The sequence below is a fragment of the Phyllobates terribilis genome, unplaced genomic scaffold, assembly GCF_046119375.1.
Source record: "Phyllobates terribilis strain yellow unplaced genomic scaffold, ASM4611937v1 Scaffold_3__8_contigs__length_932513732, whole genome shotgun sequence".
Taxonomy (NCBI): domain Eukaryota; kingdom Metazoa; phylum Chordata; class Amphibia; order Anura; family Dendrobatidae; genus Phyllobates; species Phyllobates terribilis.
This window is the reverse complement of record NW_027362763.1, coordinates 274,149,469-274,160,207: the sequence shown is the minus strand read 5'-3', so window position 1 is coordinate 274,160,207 and position 10,739 is coordinate 274,149,469.

Genomic DNA, 10,739 nt, shown 5'->3' with positions numbered 1-10,739 from the left:
AAAATAATAGTGTTTTCAAGCACCGTCTCTTTAAAAAAGCCGGCCGGCAATTCAGCAGCGGTACCCGACAATTTAGAATGGAAGGAATAGAGCATCACACATAGATTAGATAGATAGAAACATGTCAGTCACATATATATGAAGTACAGTGACAGTGTTGATTACTGTACTTGTCATTTAGTGTTAAAATAAAGGATTTATTAAAAAAAAAATTGGCGTGGGGTTCCCCATAATTTTAGGCTCTAGCGGAGGTTAAGCAGACAGCTGGGGCAGATGTTTGAAGCCTGGGAAGGGGTAATACCCACAGAGCTTCCCAGGCTACTAATATCAGCCCCCAGCTGAATGCCTAGCCTTTACTAGCTATTAAAATGGGGGACCCCCCAAAAAATTGACGTGGGGTCCCCCCTATTTTAATAGCTAGCAAAGGCTAGGCAGACAGCTGGGGGCTGATATTAATAGCCCAGGAAGGGTGCCATGAATATTGGCCCCCTCCCAGGCTAGAAACACCAGCCGTCAGCCGCCCCAGAAATGGCACATCCATAGGATGCGCCAATTCTGGCACTTAGCCTCGCTCTTCCCACTGCCCTGTAGCGGTGGCAGTGGGGTAATAGGGCTGGGGTTGATGTCAGCTTATAATGCCAGCTGACATCAAGCCCAGGTTAGTAATGGAGAGGCGTCTATAAGACACCCCCATTACTAACCCCATAGTCAAAGTTAAAAAAAAACACAAACACCCAGAATAAAGTCCTTTAATTGAAATAAAGACACAATTCTTTATTGTTCTAAATTAAACCATACTTACAATCGCGCCCATTCCAGCTGAAGCCAACGATCCCCTGCAATAAAAGAAAAATAATAAAGCAACATCATCCTTACCTTTCCATGGTTCCCACGACAGCTTCAGCTCTGCTACATCGAGATGACAGGCTGGACCGCAGCAGAAAGCTGCCATCCAGCCTGTCATCCCGCAGACACTGAGAAGCGCAGGTATGCTTGCACTCCTCAGCGTCTCTCTGTGACGGCATAAAGATGAGCCAAGTTCATGTCCAATGAACTCGGCTCACCTCATGCACGTCACTGACAGCGTGGGAAAATTCTCACGCTGAAGCGCTGAGTGCAGGAGAATTCTCCCACGCTGTCAGTGACGTGCATAAGGTGAGCTCATGTCCAATGAACTCAGCTCACCTCATGCACGTCACTGACAGCGTGGGAAAATTCTCCTGCACTCAGCGCTTCAGCGTGAGAATTCTCCCACGCTGAAGCGCTGAGTGCAGGAGAATTTTCCCACGCTGTCAGTGACATGCATGAGGTGAGCCGAGTTCATTGGACATCAACTCGGCTCATCTGGATGCCCTCACAGAGAGACACTGGAGCGCAAGCAAGCCTGCGCTTATCAGTGTCTGCGGGATGACAGGCTGGATGGCAGCGTTCTGCAGGTCCAGCCTGTCATCTCGATGTAGCAGAGCTGAAGCTGTCATGGGAACCATGGAAAGGTAAGGATGATGTTGCTTTATTATTTTACTTTTATTGCAGGAGATCGTTGGCTTCAGCTGGAATGGGCGTGACGGTAAGTATGGTTTAATTTAGAACAATAAAGAATTGTGTGTTTATTTCAATTAAAGGACTTTTTTCTGGGTGTTGTGTTTTTTTTAAATACTTTACTAGAAATTCATGGTGGTCATGTCTAATATTGGCGTGACCCCATGAATTTGGGGCTTAGGGCCAGCTGATAATGCCAAGCTGGCCCTAACCCCTTTATTACCCAGTGAGCCACCGCATCAGGGCCCTGGATGAGTTGGGTACAGCCCCAGAAGATGGCGCTTCTATGAACGCTCCATTTTCCGGGGTGGCTGCGGACTGCAATTTGCAGCGGGGGTGGCCCAGAAAGCTTGGGCCTCCCTGCGCTGCGGATTCCAGCCCCCAGCTGCCTAGTTGTACCTGGCTGGACACAAAAACAGGGCGAAGCCCCACGTCAATTTTCTTTAAATTATTTCATGAAATAATTAAGAAAAAAAGGCTTCCCTATATTGTTGTGTCCGGCCAGGTACAAATAGGCAGCTGGTGGTTGGGGGCAGCCCGTTGCTGCCTGCTGCACCTGACTGGACACAAATAGAGTGCGAAGCCCCACGTCAATTTTTTTTAAATTATTTCATGAATTTCCTGAAATAATTTAAAAAAATTGAAGTGGGGCTTCGCACTATATTTGTGTCCAGCCAGGTACAGCAGGCAGTAACGGGCTGCCCCCAACCACCAGCTGCCTATTTGTACCTGGCCAGACACAACAATATAGGGAAGGCCTTTTTTTCTTAATTATTTCATGAATTTCATGAAATAATTAAAAAAAATTGAAGTGGGGCTTCACACTATATTTGTGTCCAGCCAGGTACAGCAGGCAGGAACGGGCTGCCCCCAACCACCAGCTGACTATTTGTACCTGGCCGGACACAACAATATAGGGAAGGCCTTTTTTTCTTAATTATTTCATGAATTTCATGAAATAATTAAAAAAAATTGAAGTGGGGCTTCACACTATATTTGTGTCCAGCCAGGTACAGCAGGCAGGAACGGGCTGCCCCCAACCACCAGCTGACTATTTGTACCTGGCCGGACACAACAATATAGGGAAGGCCTTTTTTTCTTAATTATTTCATGAATTTCATGAAATAATTAAAAAAAAAATACGTGGGGCTTCGCCCTATTTTTGTGTCCAGCCAGGTACAACTAGGCAGCTGGGGGCTGGAATCTGCAGCGCAGGGAGGCCCAAGCTTTCTGCCCCCCCCCCCCCCCCCCGCTGCAAATTGCAGTCCGCAGCCATCCTGGAAAATGGCGCGTTCATAGAAGCGCCATCTTCTGGCGCTGTACCCAACTCATCCAGGGCCCTGGTGCGGTGGCTCACTGGGTAATAAAGGGGTTAGGGCCAGCTTGGTACTATCAGCTGGCCCTAAGCCCAAAATTCATGGGGTCACGCCAGTATTAGACATGACCGCCATGAATTTCTAGTAAAGTATTTAAAAAAAACACAACACCCAGAATAAAGTCCTTTAATTGAAATAAACACACAATTCTTTATTGTTCTAAATTAAACCATACTTACCGTAACGCCCATTCCACCTGAAGCCAACGATCTCCTGCAATAAAAGAAAAATAATAAAGCAACCTCATCCTTACCTTTCCATGGTTCCCATGACAGCTTCAGCTCTGCTACATCGAGATGACTGGCTGGACCGCAGCAGAGTGCTGCCATCCACCCTGTCATCCCGCAGACACTGAGAAGAGCAGGCTTGCTTGCGCTCCTCAGTGTCAGGCTGTGACGGCATCCAGATGAGCCGAGGTCATGTCCAATGAACCCAGCTCACCTCATGCACCTCACTGACAGCGTGGGAAAATTCTCCTGCACTCAGCGCTTCAGCGTGAGAATTCTCCCACGCTGTAAGTGACGTGCATGAGGTGAGCTGAGATCATTGGACATGAACTCACCTCATGCACGTCACTGACAGCGCTTCAGCGTGAGAATTTTCCCACGCTGTCAGTGACGTGCATGAGGTGAGTTCATGTCCAATGATCTCAGCTCACCTCATGCACGTCACTGACAGCGTGGGAAAATTCTCCTGCACTCAGCGCTTCAGCGTGAGAATTCTCCCACGCTGAAGCGCTGAGTGCAGGAGAATTTTCCCACGCTGTCAGTGACGTGCATGAGGTGCGCCGAGTTCATTGGACATGACCTCGGCTCATCTGGATGCCGTCACAGCCAGACACTGAGTAGCACAAGCATGCCTGCTCTTCTCAGTGTCTGTGGGATGACAGGCTGGATGGCAGCTTTCTGCTGCGGTCCAGCCTGTCATCTCGATGTAGCAGAGCTGGAGCTGTCCTGGGAACCATGGAAAGGTAAGGATGATGTTGGTTTATTATTTTATTTTTATTACAGGAGATCGTTGGCTTCAACTGGAATGGGCGTGATGGTAAGTATGGTTTAATTTAGAACAATAAAGAATTGTGTGTTTATTTCAATTAAAGGACTTTATTCTGGGTGTTTGTGTTATTTTTTAACTTTCACTATGGGGTTAGTAATGGGGGTGTCTTATAGACGCCTCTCCATTACTAACCTGGGCTTGATGTCAGCTGGCATTATAAGCTGACATCAACCCCAGCCCTATTACCCCATTGCCACCGCTACAGGGCAGTGGGAAGAGCGAGGCTAAGTGCCAGAATTGGCACATCCTATGGATGCGCCATTTCTGGGGCAGCTGACGGCTGGTGTTTCTAGCCTGGGAGGGGGCCAATATTCATGGCACCCTTCCTGAGCTATTAATATCAGCCCCCAGCTGTCTGCCTAGCCTTTGCTAGCTATTAAAATAGGGGGGACCCCACGTCATTTTTTTGGGGTGGTCCCCCATTTTAATAGCTAGTAAAGGCTAAGTATTCAGCTGGGGGCTGATATTAGTAGCCTGGGAAGCTCCATGGGTATTACCCCCTTCCCAGGCTTCAAACATCTGCCCCAGCCGTCTGCTTAACCTCCGCTAGAGAATAAAATTACGGGGAACTTCACGCCAATTTTTATTTTAATAAATCCTTTATTTTAACACTAAATGACAAGTACAGTAACCAACACTGTCGCTGTACTTATTATAAATGTGACTGACATGTTTCTATCTATCTAATCTATGTGTGAAGCTCTATCTTTCTGTTCTAAATTGTCGGGTACAGATGCTGAATTGCCGGCCGGCTTTTTTAAAGAGACGGTGCATGAAAACACTATTATTTTTTTAAATAAATCCTTTACACTAAATGACAAGTACAGTAAGCAACACTGTCACTGTACTTATTATATATGTGACTGACATGTTTCTATCTATCTAATCTATGTGTGAAGCTCTATTCTTTCTGTTCTAAATTGTCGGGTACCGCTGCTGAATTGCCGGCCGGCTTTTTTAAAGAGACGGTGCATGAAAACACTAATATTTTTTTTAATAAATCCTTTACACTAAATGACAAGTGCAGTAACCAACACTGTCACTGTGCTTCTTATTTGTGTGACTGACATGTTTCTATCTATCTAATCCATGTGTGATGCTCTATTCCTTCTTGTCTAAATTGTCGGGTACCGGTGTATGCCGCTGCTGAATTTGCCGGCAGGCTATTTTAAAGAGAGTGTTTTCTGAGCAGTTTGTCAGCTTTTGGACTCCTTTGCAGGTGTTTTCTATGTGTTTCTATGTGTTTTTGTTTGCCTGCCATTGGTTTTAACGGTGTTCGACGGTGTTCTAAGGTGTTCGACGAACAGTTCGACGAACAGTTCCTCGAACATCCCGGTGTTCGACGAACCGAACCGAACCCGAACACTACGGGGGTGGCTCAACACTAGTTACTACTATTATATCACTATTATATTACTATTTATAGTTATACCTGGAAATATGTAATTCCTATGTCTAGTGAGGATTTCTCTGTGAATAATCGGTACATTTTTTTATGGTATGGACATGTATGGATATATATAAGCTGCTAAGTTCTATTTATTTATTTATATTGTTTTTATGATTTATCAGATTTGTATGATCTTACACACTGTACCAGCTCCTTTATAATTTTATATGATTCATATACTCCTATGATTTTCTTTCGTATATCAGCACTTTTGTCACATTAGTTTTTCTTTTTTCCATATACCTATTAGCACTTTAGACTTAGTCATACAATTGAGCATATTTATGCAATAAATAAATTCACACATTATTAATTTATTTCTAATATAGTATTATTTTTTAACATTTTTATATTAAAAACACAATCGCGCCATATAGAGTCAAAAAATTATTTTTAGTACATTTGCACTATTTGGCACCCTAATTGTATGTCATGTAAACACTATATTTCTATTTTTACACTTTTAAGCTAGTATTATATGGACATTATCAGATTACCTAGCATATCCTACCATTATTATTGAGGTGGTTGCAGTTGGCCGATTGATCCTGATTGACACTTTTCGATATATTACACCGGGTCATGTGATCTGTGATCTGTTTGTTAGATGTTTTAATATTTTTTGGCACTATAATTCATTAAATATTTGTATATATTTTTTTTTCTAATACAAATAATGCACATTTTGACATCATCTTTTTCGGGATTTTGGTTGATTGATACTGATTGACACCTATTTGATACACTGTATTGGGTTGAGCGCATGCCTCGTCTGTGGTCCAGTCGGTTGCTGCCTCTGTATCTGGGGACGACCGATCATTCGGATGTCCATCCGACACCGTCGGTCGTTTGACGCAGGGGTTGCAGCCTCCGGTCCCTCCGGACTACGCATGCGCCACTTTTCCCATTCCAGTGTCATTGAGTGGATGTCCATGGCCTTCACTCCCTATGGTCGGCACATGATCACGCGATCACTGTGGATACATCCCCTTCCGCCAATTTGGAGCGCAGGGTTCCGGTATTTGAAACGCAAAATGACCCGGATGTCACATGACCTGGATATGACATCATGACCCTCCTCTCTTCCGCGCTATTCACCATCCCCCTTTTTAAACATTGCACACTCTATGGACGCTACCCCCTGACGAAGGACAGCTGTCCTAAATGCATGTCGGGGCGTACATTGTGCAGTGCTCCAACGATACACCGGTATGTCATTGTGCATTCAGAGACATAGTTTGTTAAAGTTGCAATTCCTTTGCACTTTCCTGACACTCCACGGACTGTTGCCTCTAGTATGGATGGAATTGGAGATATTGGCCATGCACATACAGTTATATGTAAAAGTTTGGGCACCCCTATTAATCTTAAGCTTAATGTTTTATAAAAATTTGTGTTTTTGCAACAGCTATTTCAGTTTGATATATGTAATAAATGTTGGACACAGTAATGTTTCTGCCTTGAAATGAGGTTTATTGTACTTACAGAAAATGTGCAATCTGCATTCAAACAAAATTTGACAGGTGCATAAGTATGAGCATCCTTATCATTTTCTTGTTTTAAATACTCCTACCTACTTTTTACTGACTTACTAAAGCACTTTTTTTGGTTTTGTAACCTCATTGAGCTTTAAACTTCATAGCCAGGTGTATGCAATCATAAGAAAAGCTACTTAAAGTGGCCACTTGCAAGTTTTTCTCCTGTTTGAATCTCCTCTGAAGAGTGGCATCATGGACTCCTCAAAACAACTGTCAAATGATCTGAAAACAAAGATTATTCAACATAGTTGTTCAGGGGAAGGATACAAAAAGCTGTCTAAGAGATTTAACCTGTCAGTTTCCACTGTGAGGAACATAGTAAGGAAATGGAAGAACACAGGGACAGTTCTTGTTAAGGCCAGAAGTGGCAGGCCAAGAAAAACATCAGAAAGGCAGAGACGAAGAATGGTGAGATCAGTCAAGGACAATCCTCAGACCACCTCCAGAGAGCTGCAGCATCAACTTGCTGCAGATGGTGTCACTGTGCATCGGTCAACTAGACAACGCACTTTGCACAAGGAGAAGCTGTATGGGAGAGTGATGCGAAAGAAGCCATTTCTGCAAGCACGCCACAAACAGAGTCGGCTGAGGTATGCAAAAGCACATTTGGAGAAGCCAATTTCTTTTTGGAAGAAGGTCCTGTGGACTGATGAAACCAAGATTTAGTTGTTTGGTCATACAAAAAGGCGTTATGCATGGCGGAAAAAAACACAGCATTCCAAGAAAAACACTTGCTACCCACAGTAAAATTTGGTGGAGGTTCCATCATGCTTTGGGGCTGTGTGGCCAATGCCGGCACTGGGAATCTTGTTAAAGTTGAGGGACGCATGGATTCCACTCAGTATCAGCAGATTCTTGACAATAATGTTCAAGAATCAGTGATAAAGTTGAAGTTACGCAGGGGATGGATCTTTCAGCAAGACAATGATCCAAAACACCACTCCAAATCTACTCAGGCATTCATGCAGAGGAACAATTACAATGTTCTGGAATGGCCATCCCAGTCCCCAGACCTGAATATCATTGAACATCTGTGGGATCATTTGAAGAGGGCTGTCCATGCTCGGCGACCATCAAACTTAACTGAACTGGAATTGTTTTGTAAAGAGGAATGGTCAAAAATACCTTCATCCAGGAACCAGGAACTCATTAAAAGCTACAGGAAGCGACTAGAGGCTGTTATTTTTGCAAAAGGAGGATCTACTAAATATTAATGTCACTTTTCTGGTGAGGTGTCCATACTTATGCACCTGTCAAATTTTGTTTGAATGCAGATTGCACATTTTTTGTTAGTACAATAAACCTCATTTCAAGGCAGAAACATTACTGTGTCCAACAGTTATTACATATATCAAACTGAAATAGCTGTTGCAAAAACACCAATTTTTATAAAACATTAAGCTTAAGATTAAAGGTGTGCCCAAACTTTTTCATATAACTGTATTTGTGAGATATTTCTGTAAATTATATACATCTTGACTTTAATCTGATTAATGCATGTTGCATTTACTTGATCCCTCTTCCCTCTGTATTTGATGGCATACAGTGTAGATTCATACCAAGCAAATATTACCTTTTCATGTATGTATTTTGGAATAGTGGAGAGTTTCTCAGGCACTTTTTTTGATTGAACTGACTACTATACTATTTATTTCCTTCCAGTGTAATCATAATATATGAGTATGTATTATCATTTTTCTATCTATATGATACATGTTATGTGCTACACATGTACTTCTCCTGTATGGTGTACCATGGTTTTTATATTTAATAAAGGTATTTGATTCTTTAGACACTATTCAATTGTTCCCTACTGATCTAGGGACCGCATGTTCGGTTTGTTCTTTTCTTTCTTCATATAAGTGTATATCTAAACATGATTATACTGTATATACAGCAAAATGAAACATGATCTATAATGTAATAAATAGTTACCTCAGCAATTTTGCACGCTGCTCTATCAAGGGGAGTAGTTTTTGGTAAATAAATAATGATATTATGTAATTTTTTATGCGCCGTTGCTAATCTGAGATTCTGTTTACCTAATTTTAAGACCCTTTTTATATTTTGATACATAAAATGATATAATTTAAAGGTGGCAGCCTCAGGTTTTTGTAATGGCAATAGCTACTAATTTCATACTATAAGAATAGAATATAGTGTAAAGCCTTTAAACATGGATTTACGATAAAATAGAATGGATCAATCATCAGAAATTATTGAAAATTGCAACAAACGCGTGTGCTTCTGATTAATACAGATAAAATAATAATGAATGCATCTGCTGATATTTGAATATGCAGGTTGGCTCGAATTTGGTCAGGAAATTTGATATGCAGGCTTCTCATTTTATTCCTTACAGCTCCGCTCCAATCTAAGTAATTTCCTTTAATCCTGCTCATGTTGTGCTTCACCCTGCGATGTTGGGGGTCTCTTAAGCACCAGAAGCTACTGAAGATGACAAGAGTAGTGATGGGCGAGCATGCTCACTACTGCTCGGTGCTCGCCCGAGCATCTCACTGCTTATTTCCGGGGTTGCTCGGCGGGAGCTCGGGTCCCCTCCCTGCATGTTTGGTGCTCTTTAGAGCGCTAATGAACATGCAGGGATTGTTTGCCACACATTGTAATGCTGCAGCCATTTTGGTTGTGGCATTACAGTGATTGCGTGGCCACACAGCGTCGTCAGGTCTATATCAGACCTGGTGCCACCATGCTCGACACAGTCTACTCTGGAATGAGGCAGTATAGGGAGAGGTGCTGCTGAGCTAGGGAGAGATTTGCTTGTTTCTTAGTTACTGTAGGTATACCACTATATATTATTCACATATCCATCTCAACTAACAGTCCCTCTGAGGACTAATCCAGCTGCAGAGATATCATTGCTAGGCAGGCAGGCAGTATATGTGGCAGACTGCAGTGCATATAGCAAGAGGATCCATTCCTGTTCTGTCTGCTGCAGGTGCTTTACAGATATTTGTAGAATCTTAATCCTGATTATTTGCTTAAAAAGCAATCCAGAGAACACCATTTTTCGGCTCCATTTGCTTGTTGGCACTGCAAAATACAGCCAGATCCTTTTCATATTACAGCGCTAAAAATCCATCTATTTAAAACTGTGGTTTGTCCATCACATGGATCACATATACAGTACAGACCAAAAGTTTGGACACACCTTCTCATTTAAAGATTTTTCTGTATTTTCATGTCTATGAAAATTGTATATTCACACTGAAGGCATCAAAACTATGAATTAACACAGTGGAATTATATACTTAACAAAAAAGTGTGAAACAACTGAAAATATGTCTTATATTCTAGGATCTTCAAAGTAGCCACCTTTTGCTTTGATGACTGCTTTGCACACTCTTGGCATTCTCTTGATGAGCTTCAAGAAGTAGTCACCGGAAATGGTTTTCACAACACAGGTGTGCCCGGTCCGGTTTAATAAGTGGGATTTCTTGCCTTATAAATGGGGTTGGGACCATTAGTTGTGTTGTGCAGAAGTCTGGTGGATACACAGCTGATAGTCCTACTGAATAGACTGTTAGAATTTGCATTATGGCAAGAAAAAAGCAGCTAGGTAAAGAAAAATGAGTGGCCATCATTACTTTAAGAAATGAAGGTCAGTCAGTGCGAAATATTGGGAAATCTTTGAAAGTGTCCCCAAGTGCAGTTGCAAAAACCATCAAGCGCTACAAAGAAACTGACTCACATGAGGACCGCCCCAGGAAAGGAAGACCAAGAGTCACCTCTGCTTCTGAGGATAAGTTTATCCGAGTC